This window comes from Carassius auratus, unplaced genomic scaffold, assembly GCF_003368295.1.
Source record: "Carassius auratus strain Wakin unplaced genomic scaffold, ASM336829v1 scaf_tig00215632, whole genome shotgun sequence".
NCBI classification, from domain to species: domain Eukaryota; kingdom Metazoa; phylum Chordata; class Actinopteri; order Cypriniformes; family Cyprinidae; genus Carassius; species Carassius auratus.
This window is the reverse complement of record NW_020528172.1, coordinates 122501-132693: the sequence shown is the minus strand read 5'-3', so window position 1 is coordinate 132693 and position 10193 is coordinate 122501. Positions and strand designations below refer to the sequence as shown.

The 10193-nt window shown below is 37.9% G+C and overlaps 1 long non-coding RNA gene across 4 annotated transcripts in view; it reads right to left on the bottom strand.

The window, feature by feature from the left end:
- Window positions 1–5771: 5771 nt before the first annotated feature.
- Window positions 5772–10193, bottom strand: part of LOC113095191 (uncharacterized) — a 7442-nt gene continuing 3020 nt past the window's right edge. For 2 of the 4 annotated variants that reach the window (XR_003288292.1, XR_003288289.1), the window contains exon 3: window positions 9763–10193. This exon is cut by the window's right edge. This is a non-coding gene — a long non-coding RNA (uncharacterized LOC113095191). Of the gene's footprint in view, window positions 6167–9762 lie in introns of those variants that run through there. The other 2 variants (XR_003288291.1, XR_003288290.1) reach the window with 2 other exon arrangements.

Sequence of the window (10193 nt, the reverse complement as noted above, 5' to 3'; positions counted from 1 at the left end):
TGAATGGTATGGCCACAATAGATAGATGCTGTGCTAATTGTGTTTAGAGTTTTGAAAATGTGACAACTGCTTGGACAAATGCTTGTTAGCGACTGAAAAAAACTGTAATCTTTGAATTTAAAGAAAACTGATTCCTTATCAAGTTGTAAACAGCATCTTATTTTTACTACAAACTTGTGATTTTGCTGGTAATCCATATCCAGTGGTAGAAATGCCTTCCATGACCAGCAGTACAGTTAGTGGAGATCTCCAGCTGTAGAGCAGTGTTTGTGTGCTGTGATCTGTCGAGCTCTTATTATCAACTGGATCTTATTAGAGCAGATTCCACAAGCTGATCCAATCATCCACCTCAGCTTCCAAAGACCTGCAGGGTGAGCATACGTGTGTGTGTGTGTGTGTGTGTGTAGCAGCGTGTTCCTCCCTGTAACAATACCAGAGGTGACTGGGCCTACAAGAGCACTGACAGCTTTATGATCCTTGTGCCAGAGCGAGGGAGAGAATTCTGGGAAAAGAGTTCTGGACTCAGTCCCAGACAAGCAGGTAGCTCTCTCTCTCTCTGTGTGTGTGTGTGTGTGTGTGTGTGTGTGTGTGTGTGTGTGTGTGTGTGTGTGTGTGGTTAGGCAGGTAGTGTTTCACACAGGCTTGTTTGAATTTACAGTGCTGAAGAGCCTGAAGAATCCAAATCGGGTCTTTCTTCAGTTGAGCTGGTCCAGGGACTGAAACACAGCCACTTTCACACCTTAATGCTTCATTATTCAGCCCCAAATTGGCTTACTTTGACAGGAAGAGACTTTTACTTAGTATTTTGGCAGACAGAATGGTATCATGGTAAAGTTTTGCATAGGTAAAGGTAATACCTGTAAACATGGTCAATCTTGAAATAATCTTGTGTTTGTTAATAATTGTCTACACTGAAAAAAATAAAAAAATAAAAAAATCGTGAGCAAACTGATTCCAGAAATCAGAATTCCAATACAATCTGAAAGACTGATTTTTTTCGCAGCTTGTGTGATTTTCACAGACTTTATGCCTCAGACAGACACTGAACGCTCTCCAGGTGAGCCACACGAGGCTGAGACGACACAAAACCGCTTTAATAAAGACAGCAGATCAGTCTGGCCCTTCACCCGTCTGGAGGAGGAAAACTAATAATGAAGACAGTCGTACGTGTTCCCAAAGCACATTACAGAGAGGAAGTACATGAAGTATTAACATGCCTTTGAAATGCATCTGTAGTGATGACTTTAGATGGGATTTTGTTAAGGGGAAGGACACATCGGGTCCCGTTCGTTTACACCTGTATGCATTGCACTGCACTTATTATGGGATTAATCGAGTCATTTGTGGATATCAGCTGTTAATGGGTTCATGCAGGTGTTGGGGTGATACACTACATGCATTAATCAGATGACTTTTTTCCAAGTAATTTGTAAAGCTTTTTATTTACAAGAAAATATTGGAGTTACTTTTTCAAATAAGTGTGGCTTGTTACTTTGTTTCCTCATTGGCTGAACTTAACCCTCATAAGAGTGCTGAACTTTTTTCTCCTGTGTCCTATTCTTCCTTCACTTCAGAATGACAGCCGCAGCTTTTACTCATTTCACTTTCAGTGTTTTACATTTATCAGAAATATAACTTATTTATAGTAAAAACAAACAAGCCCAGCCAAGATGAGAAAAAGTAATGCAACAGTAACATAACACTTTACTTTCAATACAAAGTTATTAAGTAATCCAATAAGTTACTTTTTTAGGAAGCAATGCATTATTGTAAGTAACTTTCTCCAACACCGATCTGCAAGAGCTCTGATTGATGTGACTTTTAATGTTTTATGCACTGCTAAAAATGGGTAATATTTAAGAGCAGAACTCCTGGAACGCACATGAAACGAAGTGTTGAATAATACAGGAGATGCTAACGGGGACGATGCTGCTAAAACAGTGTTAATCTCAGAGAACAGAGAGAATAACTGTGTCTTCTCATGCTTCCCAGGAAATGTGATATTTGGGTAAAAACTGAATCACAGAGTGATGTTTTCTCCTGGAAACTGATTCTTTGGTGGTGAGGTGGAGTTTAACGTTCTTCCCTCAAATGTCTGATTCAGAGTCGGGATAAAGAGATCAAACCGGTGTTGCAGAGCAATACAGACATCAGGAGTAATTTGGCGGAGCGAGGATAGCGATCTAACCTGTCTCTCTCCGCTCCACACAGGTGACAGATGATAGACTCCTAATCTGCATTTCAAAGACGCTCGGAGCGCAGGAACACGAGAGCCGCTTAACTCTGGCACGCTTTCACAGCGCTCCACACTGATGCTCCGCAGATATTTATAAAAGCCCTCCTCTGACATTATGCAATCGCTTAAAAGACACGTTTCTAGGTGGAGAAGAAGCAGTGTTTTATTCTGACTGAACTTGCCACACACACAGATTTGCTGTGATCCTTCTGTGTGTGACGAGGGTTTATTCTGGATGAACACGGATCCGTCTGCACCTGTAGTGCTGGGAAGAGCTAGTTTAAACCTGATAGGAATCTTAGTGGATGATCACACTGTGGAAAACCTGACAAACCTCCAGTTTGAGGGTCAGTCTATGTCCAGAAACACTCAAAGGTCAGAAGGTCACCTCACAGGTTTTGACCTTTTCAGCTTCTACTAATGGATGTACATTGTTTTCTGTCTCTGGAAAACTGACATTTAATAGGTAAATTAACCAAAACCGCCAGTAAAGACATTCATAATGTTACAAAAGATGTTGATTTCAAATAAATATTGTTATTTTAAACTCCACAAAAAAATAAACAAATAAAAATACATATAATACATATATATATATATATTAGGGGTGTAACGATACGCGTATTCGTATTGAACCGTTCGGTACGACGCTTTCGGTTCGGTACGCGGTACGCATTATGTATACCGAACGGTTCGTTGGAGTAATTAATTATATTTGAAAAAAAAAAAAGAGAGAGAGAGAAATATAATGATATGCGTTCAACAAGGTAGCCCAATAACCCAAACAACGTAACAGGCAACGCCCCTGACACTCCCGAAGAAGAAAAAAACACCATCTTATATGTTTATGTTAGGCTACTCAGCAGGCGCTCGCTCACTCAGTACGCGCTGAAGGCTCGTTGCAAAATAGCCAATGCGTTTAACAGACTAGAAATGAGAAGATCCTCCAATAACCAACAGGTCTGGTGTTTGGGTGCACTTTGGATTCCCTTTAAGCTATAATGGTGATGGCAAGAGAGTGGTGGATAAAAAAACAACGGTATGTCGCATCTGCAACATGACAGGGTACACCAGCGGGAATAAAAAAAAAAAAAAAAAAAAAAACAGCGGGAATATCTGGGATATATGCGTCAGTACTATCTGGGAAAAGACGAAAAAAAGGAGAAACATGCACGCAGCAAACTATCCCTTCAGCATTTAGACACTATAGCTTACAGGGAATCCAACCCAAACACCAGACCTGTTGGTTATTTTAGGATCTTATATTTCTGGTCTGTTAAAGGCATTCGACATTTTGTAACGAGCCTTCAGCGCGTGCTGAGTGAGCGAGCGCCTTAGGGGCCGTTCACATATCGTGCCTAAAAACGCATGGAAAACGCTAAGCGCGTCTTTCTCCTCCTTTCCAAAGCGCTTGGGCAGAAGCGCTCATGAGGCGTCTGTCTTTGCTAAGCAACAATGACGTGCTCTCTCCATGAGACGCGGAAATTTCAGCGAAGGATAAATGGATTTGCAGCTCTAAAAATCGCTTGCAGTAGCACTGCTACTAAATTTATTTCAAAATTGCAATCCATATACAACTATGATCAGCTGATCCTTCATCTTGGCTGAGCTCTCAACGTTGTTACGGGAAAGGATGAAGCTGATTGGTTACTTCTTGTCACATGACCCGCGGTGCGCTTGCGGCATTCTGAAAAGTTGAGATGTTTTTACATTTTGCTGTATCTAAAACGTATCGAACCGAACCGAACCGAACCGTGACATCAGTGTATCGTATCGAACCGAACCGTGAATTTTGTGAACCGTTACACCCCTAATATATATATATATATATATATATATATATATATATATATATATATATATATATATATATATGTATATATTGTTCAGCACAACTGCGTTCAACATTGGTGATAATCAGAAATGTATCTTGAGCAGATTTCTGAAGATCATGTGACACTGAACACTGGAGGAATGATGCTGAAAATCAATAATGCATTACATTTTAACAAAATAATAACTAAATACAACAGTTTTTGGAAATCGTAATAATACTTCACAATATTACTCTCTTTATTGTATTTTGGATCAAACAAATGCAGCATTAGTGAACAGAAGAGACTTGTTTAGAAATGTGATTTACATGTAAATGTGTTGATGTTCATCTGTTTGATGTCAGAAAAGTTGTTTTTGCAACTAATGCTCCTCGTGGACTGTAAAGGAAGACTGAGTTCTGAAAGTTACAATGTGTTAACGTCGTCCAGTGAACGCTGATCTGAAAAGATTTGATTCCTCCTCATTTGACTCCTTTGAATGAACCCAGCTTGTAGAGTTTGTGCTGGTTGTTTAACCGCGGGAGGGCAGGTGATGTATGCGTTCAGGAGTGATTCTGCTCTGGGGATTTCTCTTTACTGCCGTCTGTAAATGTTCTGCACTGATGTTTCTAATTACAGACGAGCCCCTCATGCCTAAAATAAGCACAGGCCTTTCAGAGGTTTCAGCAGGCAGTAATTCAGAGGTGATGTGAGAAATTATAGTTTATGAGGCAGGAGGTCACAGCAGACAAACACACGACCACCGACAGACACACACGTTTACACACTTTTCCACTCTTCTATCACACACTCTTTATAGTTCTTCAGACAAATCCAGGCATATTTTAGTGGGATATATTAGGGGAGGTTCAGTGGTAGAGCACTGTGTTAGCAGCGTAAAAGGTTGTGGGATCATTTCCCAGAGAACACACAGACTGGGAAAAAAAAGAAATAATGTATAGTCTGCACTGTAAGTCGCTTTGGATAAAAGCCTCTGCTAAATGTAAATGCAGTTCACATTGTTCATTTTGTGGAAGGACATGCTGCAAATGTTTTTTTTTTTTTTTTTTCTTAATGCCTATGGAGACAATAAATAGCGTCTGCCACTGTCATGCTCTATAAGATGATTTTTGCACTTTAGTTTCAGTAAATGGTCTGTATGGACTTGAAAAGCGTTTTGCACTGTAAAAGTTTCAGTTAACATCAAACTCAATCGTGAAGTCTGAACCACAGTGCTTCATAAAAACGCTTACAGAAACCAAAGAATGTGGTCTAGAAACACTTTCCATTCGGAAATTGCTAGTGGATTTCACAATCAATTCAATATGATTATTTATTTTTATTTTGTTTTATTTGCAACCTCAGAAAAATAATAAATAATAATGATAATAAATTGCAATGGTTAACTAAAAAACAACAACAAAAGTTACTTCAAAAAAAAAAAAAAAAAAAAAAAAAGCAGCATTTTCATTTAGTTTAACTAAGTATACTAAAATAACTAAAACTAAAGATGAAATAGAATTAATACAAACTCTATTGACATATTTAAAACAATAAAATTACACAAAACATAATAAAATTACTAAAACTTTTACTAATATTAAAATGAAACAAAAAAGCTAAAATATTACAACTTCAAAATTCTACTTTATTTTATTTAATTTCTTTTTAAAATTTAATTTTTACTTTTATTTAAATTAAATGTTTGTGCCATTTTGTGAAATCATTTCATGCTCTATAAAATGTTTTTGCAGTTTAGTTTCAATAGTTTGTGTGTCGGTCTGTAGCAGTGCATAGACAAAGGAAAGCAGAGAGGTGTGTGTGTGTGTGTGTGTGTGTGTGTTATAGAAAGTCAAAGTTTGAGTCTAATGAGTGTGTTCCCAGTCGTGTCTTGTGCTGTGTTTTGGGAGTGAAGTTCATTTCTTTGCTGGAGTTTGAAGGCAGTGAGTTTATCTGTGTCCTTCAGCTGGTGTCCAAACAGGAACTCCACAGAAAGCTGAGCGCTCAGATCTCCTCGTGGACCCTGAAGAAGCGCTGGGGACAAACGTCCTTCTTCCCCACAGGCCTGTCAACAGCACACAACTCCTGTCTGCTTCTGCTGTCAGACAGCGACGACCTTATTAAACACACACACTAGTTAACCTTCACTAAATCACTAAATCAGGGATTAACTTTGTGCTTTGTCGTTTTAATACTGTAGTAAGTCTGTACTTTCTGCAGGAAACTTTTTTTTATACAAATATCTATTTATAATATATATATATATTTTTTTTATTTTATTCAAAGTTTGGGGTCAGAACTTTTATTCATCAAGGATGCATTACATTAATCAAGAGTGACAGTATAGACATTTACTGTATAAAAGCTGTTCTTTTGAACTTTCTTTTCATTTGTGAATCCTGAAAACTAAAATGTATTACAATTTCCACAAAAATATTGAGCAGCTCAACTGTGTTCAACATTGATAATAATCAGAAATGTTTCTTGAGCAGTAAATCATCATATTATTCTGATTTCTGAAGATCATGTGACACTGAAGACTGGAGGAATGATGCTGAAAATACAGCGGAGCATCACAGAAATACATTACACTTTAACACAGATTCACACAGAAAACAGTTATTTGAAATTGTAATAATATTTCACAATTTTACTATTTTTACTGTATTTTTGGTCAAATTTATGAGTGAATGGTGCAACTCCAGGTTACTCCATATGATAGTTCCTCTAGTCATGACATGTGTGTTGTTATCACAAAATAAAGACCTTTTTTTCTTATTAGTTTTAATTCACTGCAGTCTAAATAATGACCAATCACAGTCTGTGGATCTGGGTTTCATGTTAGTGTGATCTCTCCACAGACACAGCGGCTCTAATGCGCGTTACTTAAAGTGTGTTTCTCACGAGTGCACGGGTCTTTAATAATGTCGACTTTAGTTGAATCTGACAGCCGAGGGTGAAGTAGTGTTCGTTAAACTGTGCTCCTCTGGCAGGCTAATCGTAAGGGTCAGAGGTCATGGTGAGACAGTATAAGGGTCGCTTCTGTTGAATCACTTACAGGTTTGTTTTAACCAGTGAACTGAGACTCTGATCTCTTCAGCATGGAGAGCTGGAGTCAGTGTGTGTGTGTGTGTGTGTGCGTGTGTGTGTGTGTGTGTGTGTGTTTAGAGGAGCATGAGGAGATAATGAGACTTCCTCCTCTCGCCTCACCTGCTGCCAAAAGAGAATCTGTGTGTGTGTGTGTGTGTCTGTGTGTGTGTGTGTGTGTGTGTGTGTCTCACACAGGATGTAAAGTATTAAACCAAATGCCTTGCTTGGCAAAATTTTGTCACATGACAGAAAGGAACAGGTTCACAGGTATAAACAATCACACACACACACACACACACACACACGCACACACACACATGCACTGAGCACAACAGGTGCCGAAGTTCATGTTTCAACATTACATTCATTTTTCCGAACATCCGGATCTCTCTCTCTCTCTCTCTCTCTCTCTCTCTCTCTCTCTCTCTCTCTCTCTCCAGTAGTTATAGACATATATATATATATATATATATATATACACAGTTATGATCGAAATATACTTTTGTGTTACAATACTGCGTTGCTCCATAAAAAAAAAAAAAGTATCTAATTGAGTTACTTAGTTTATTTTTATGGAAGTAATGTAGTAAGTAACTCTTACTCTGTAATGCAAGTTACTCTTATATTATGTGTTGTCATCTGGGCTGGGCTTGTTTATTTACATTTAAATTGTATTTATTTTTTAATGACCAAAATACACAAAAGTTATATTTCTGGCAACTGTAAAAGGCCATTTCTGTCAACACGAGGACAGGAGAACACATCGGAAACAAACTCACTCGTGTTTGAAAAACTCATTGATATATTTTGTAGTATATTTAAAAGTGAGTTGTGCTTTAGACATTTTTCTCTGTTTAAAATTCTTGGGAAATGTATTTCTTGAAAAGCATCCCAGCAGACAGAATGACGGTCTCATTTGCTTCCCATCTGCTTATTCTGGTGCGAACTAAATTAGAACATTTTTAGAAAGAGCATCGGGGTAAAGTTTTCCAATCTTAAAATGATCTTTCCCTTAGAAAAAGAAAATGTTTCCGGGCTAAATGAACATTCAGATTTTCTGAACATCCCACCATGAATTATTATTATTATTATTATTATTATTATTATTTCTGTATTGTAATGCACATTTGAGTGTTATGAATTATTGAAACATAATGCTGATTGCTTGATTGGATGCTGAGATGTGGGCGTGACACTTCCAGTGGAGGCGGGGCTAAATGCAGTGGGTTGTAAGAAAGGGGTGGGGTTTGAGAGGATTCAAATTATTATAGTAGCCTTTTATGTCACTAGAGAGAAATAATTTCACCAGATGATCCAGTTATGACATTTTGATTAAATTATGAGATAAAAAATAAAATAAAATACAGGAATTCAGCCAATCACATCTCAGCTCTGTGGAATAATGAATAAATCAGCACTCAGGGCCGCCGGGGGGGGGGGGGGGTGGGGGGGGCGAACCATGTGATGTTCAGCTCACAACAAACCAATGAAAACACGGTCTTAGAGATCCTGCATCTGTTCCCGCTCACTCCTGTCTGTATCTGTTCCTCATTCACTGCCAAATCTCTCGACCCTCTGTCTGTGTCTCACATCTACTCACATAGTGATGTATCATAGACTTATATTGGTTTTATACAAAGTTAATCAAGCAGATTACAACCTAAACCAAACCAAACACCTAAAGAAAAAAAAATTATAATAACAAGGAAACTTGTCATAATTGCATAATTGTTCTAAAAAATCATCCTGTTTTGTAAATTTCAAAGAAATGTTTTTTTTTTTTTTCAATCTTAATTTCATTTACTGCTATTTTAATGCTAAATGGATATAGCGAGGATCCTTCAATAGTGGTGGAGATGGATCAAACCCAAACACACTGTGACATGCTGACCAATTACAGAGAGAGAGAGAGAGAGAGAGAGAGAGAGAGGGGAAGAGGAAGAGAGAGAGGTTAAACTAGCTCAAGGGTTTAGTTGAACTCCACTGAGCAGTAAACACACACACACACACACACACACACACACACACACACACATGCTGCTCTGTATGACAGCCAGGGACTAATGGTCGCTTTTTTCCTCTTTAATAATCATGTGCGGAAACACACAGATATTCCCACGATGCAGGTGTGAAATGAAAGAGTATTAACTTCTGTCGCTCTCCACTTCTTCACCCTCCAAAGATATTTCAGCAAACGCTAGAAAGGCCTCTGTCTTCTGAGTCTCGTGCCCAACATGAACTGATACATTCAAATAAATATTTCAACTACTAATTATCTGAGAAAGAATTATAGTTTGGCAGCCTGATGCCAGAGGAGAAATGTTTATTTACCTTCGTAGTTTTGTTAAAAAAAAACTTTGTAGAAAACCAACCAAAAAAATAAATAAATAAATAAATCTCGGTGTTACTGTAATATTATTTAGATATAGCTTAACTTTTTATTGCATATTTAAAATGAGCTTTTATAGTATTTTAGTTAAGTACATTTGTTGTATAACTCTGTATAATGACATGGGTATGACACAGGTATTACAAGGAGAGGGTGACTTATGAGAACATAACCCATGTCCCCATTTTTCAAAACACTTATAAATCACACAGAATGAGTTTTTTTGAGAAAGTAAAAATGCACAAAGTTTCCTGTGAGGGTTAGGGTTAGGTGTAGGGTTGGTGAAGGAATATACAGTTTCTACATTATAAAAACTGTGTGTGTGTGTGTGAAATAGAGAGTCATAGGAATATAGAATAATAACTCATCATTCTCCCTCTCCCTCTCTCTTGCTCTCTCTCTCTCTCTCTCTCTCCCTCTCGCTCTCTCTCTCTCTCCCTCTCTCTCTCTCTCTCTCTCTCTCTCTCTCTCTCTCTCTGGTTGAGTGTGGACAATAGTCTCAGCAGTGGCCTCTGATTGCCTCTTTTCACATGTTAATGAGCATCTCTGCGTTCCTCCTCTTTCTCAAATCTGCACACATTATACAGCAAACACAGAAAGGGAAAATCCTACGGCTTTTTGCTCCTTTTTTATTCAGTAAACTTACATGTAAATACGAGAGTAA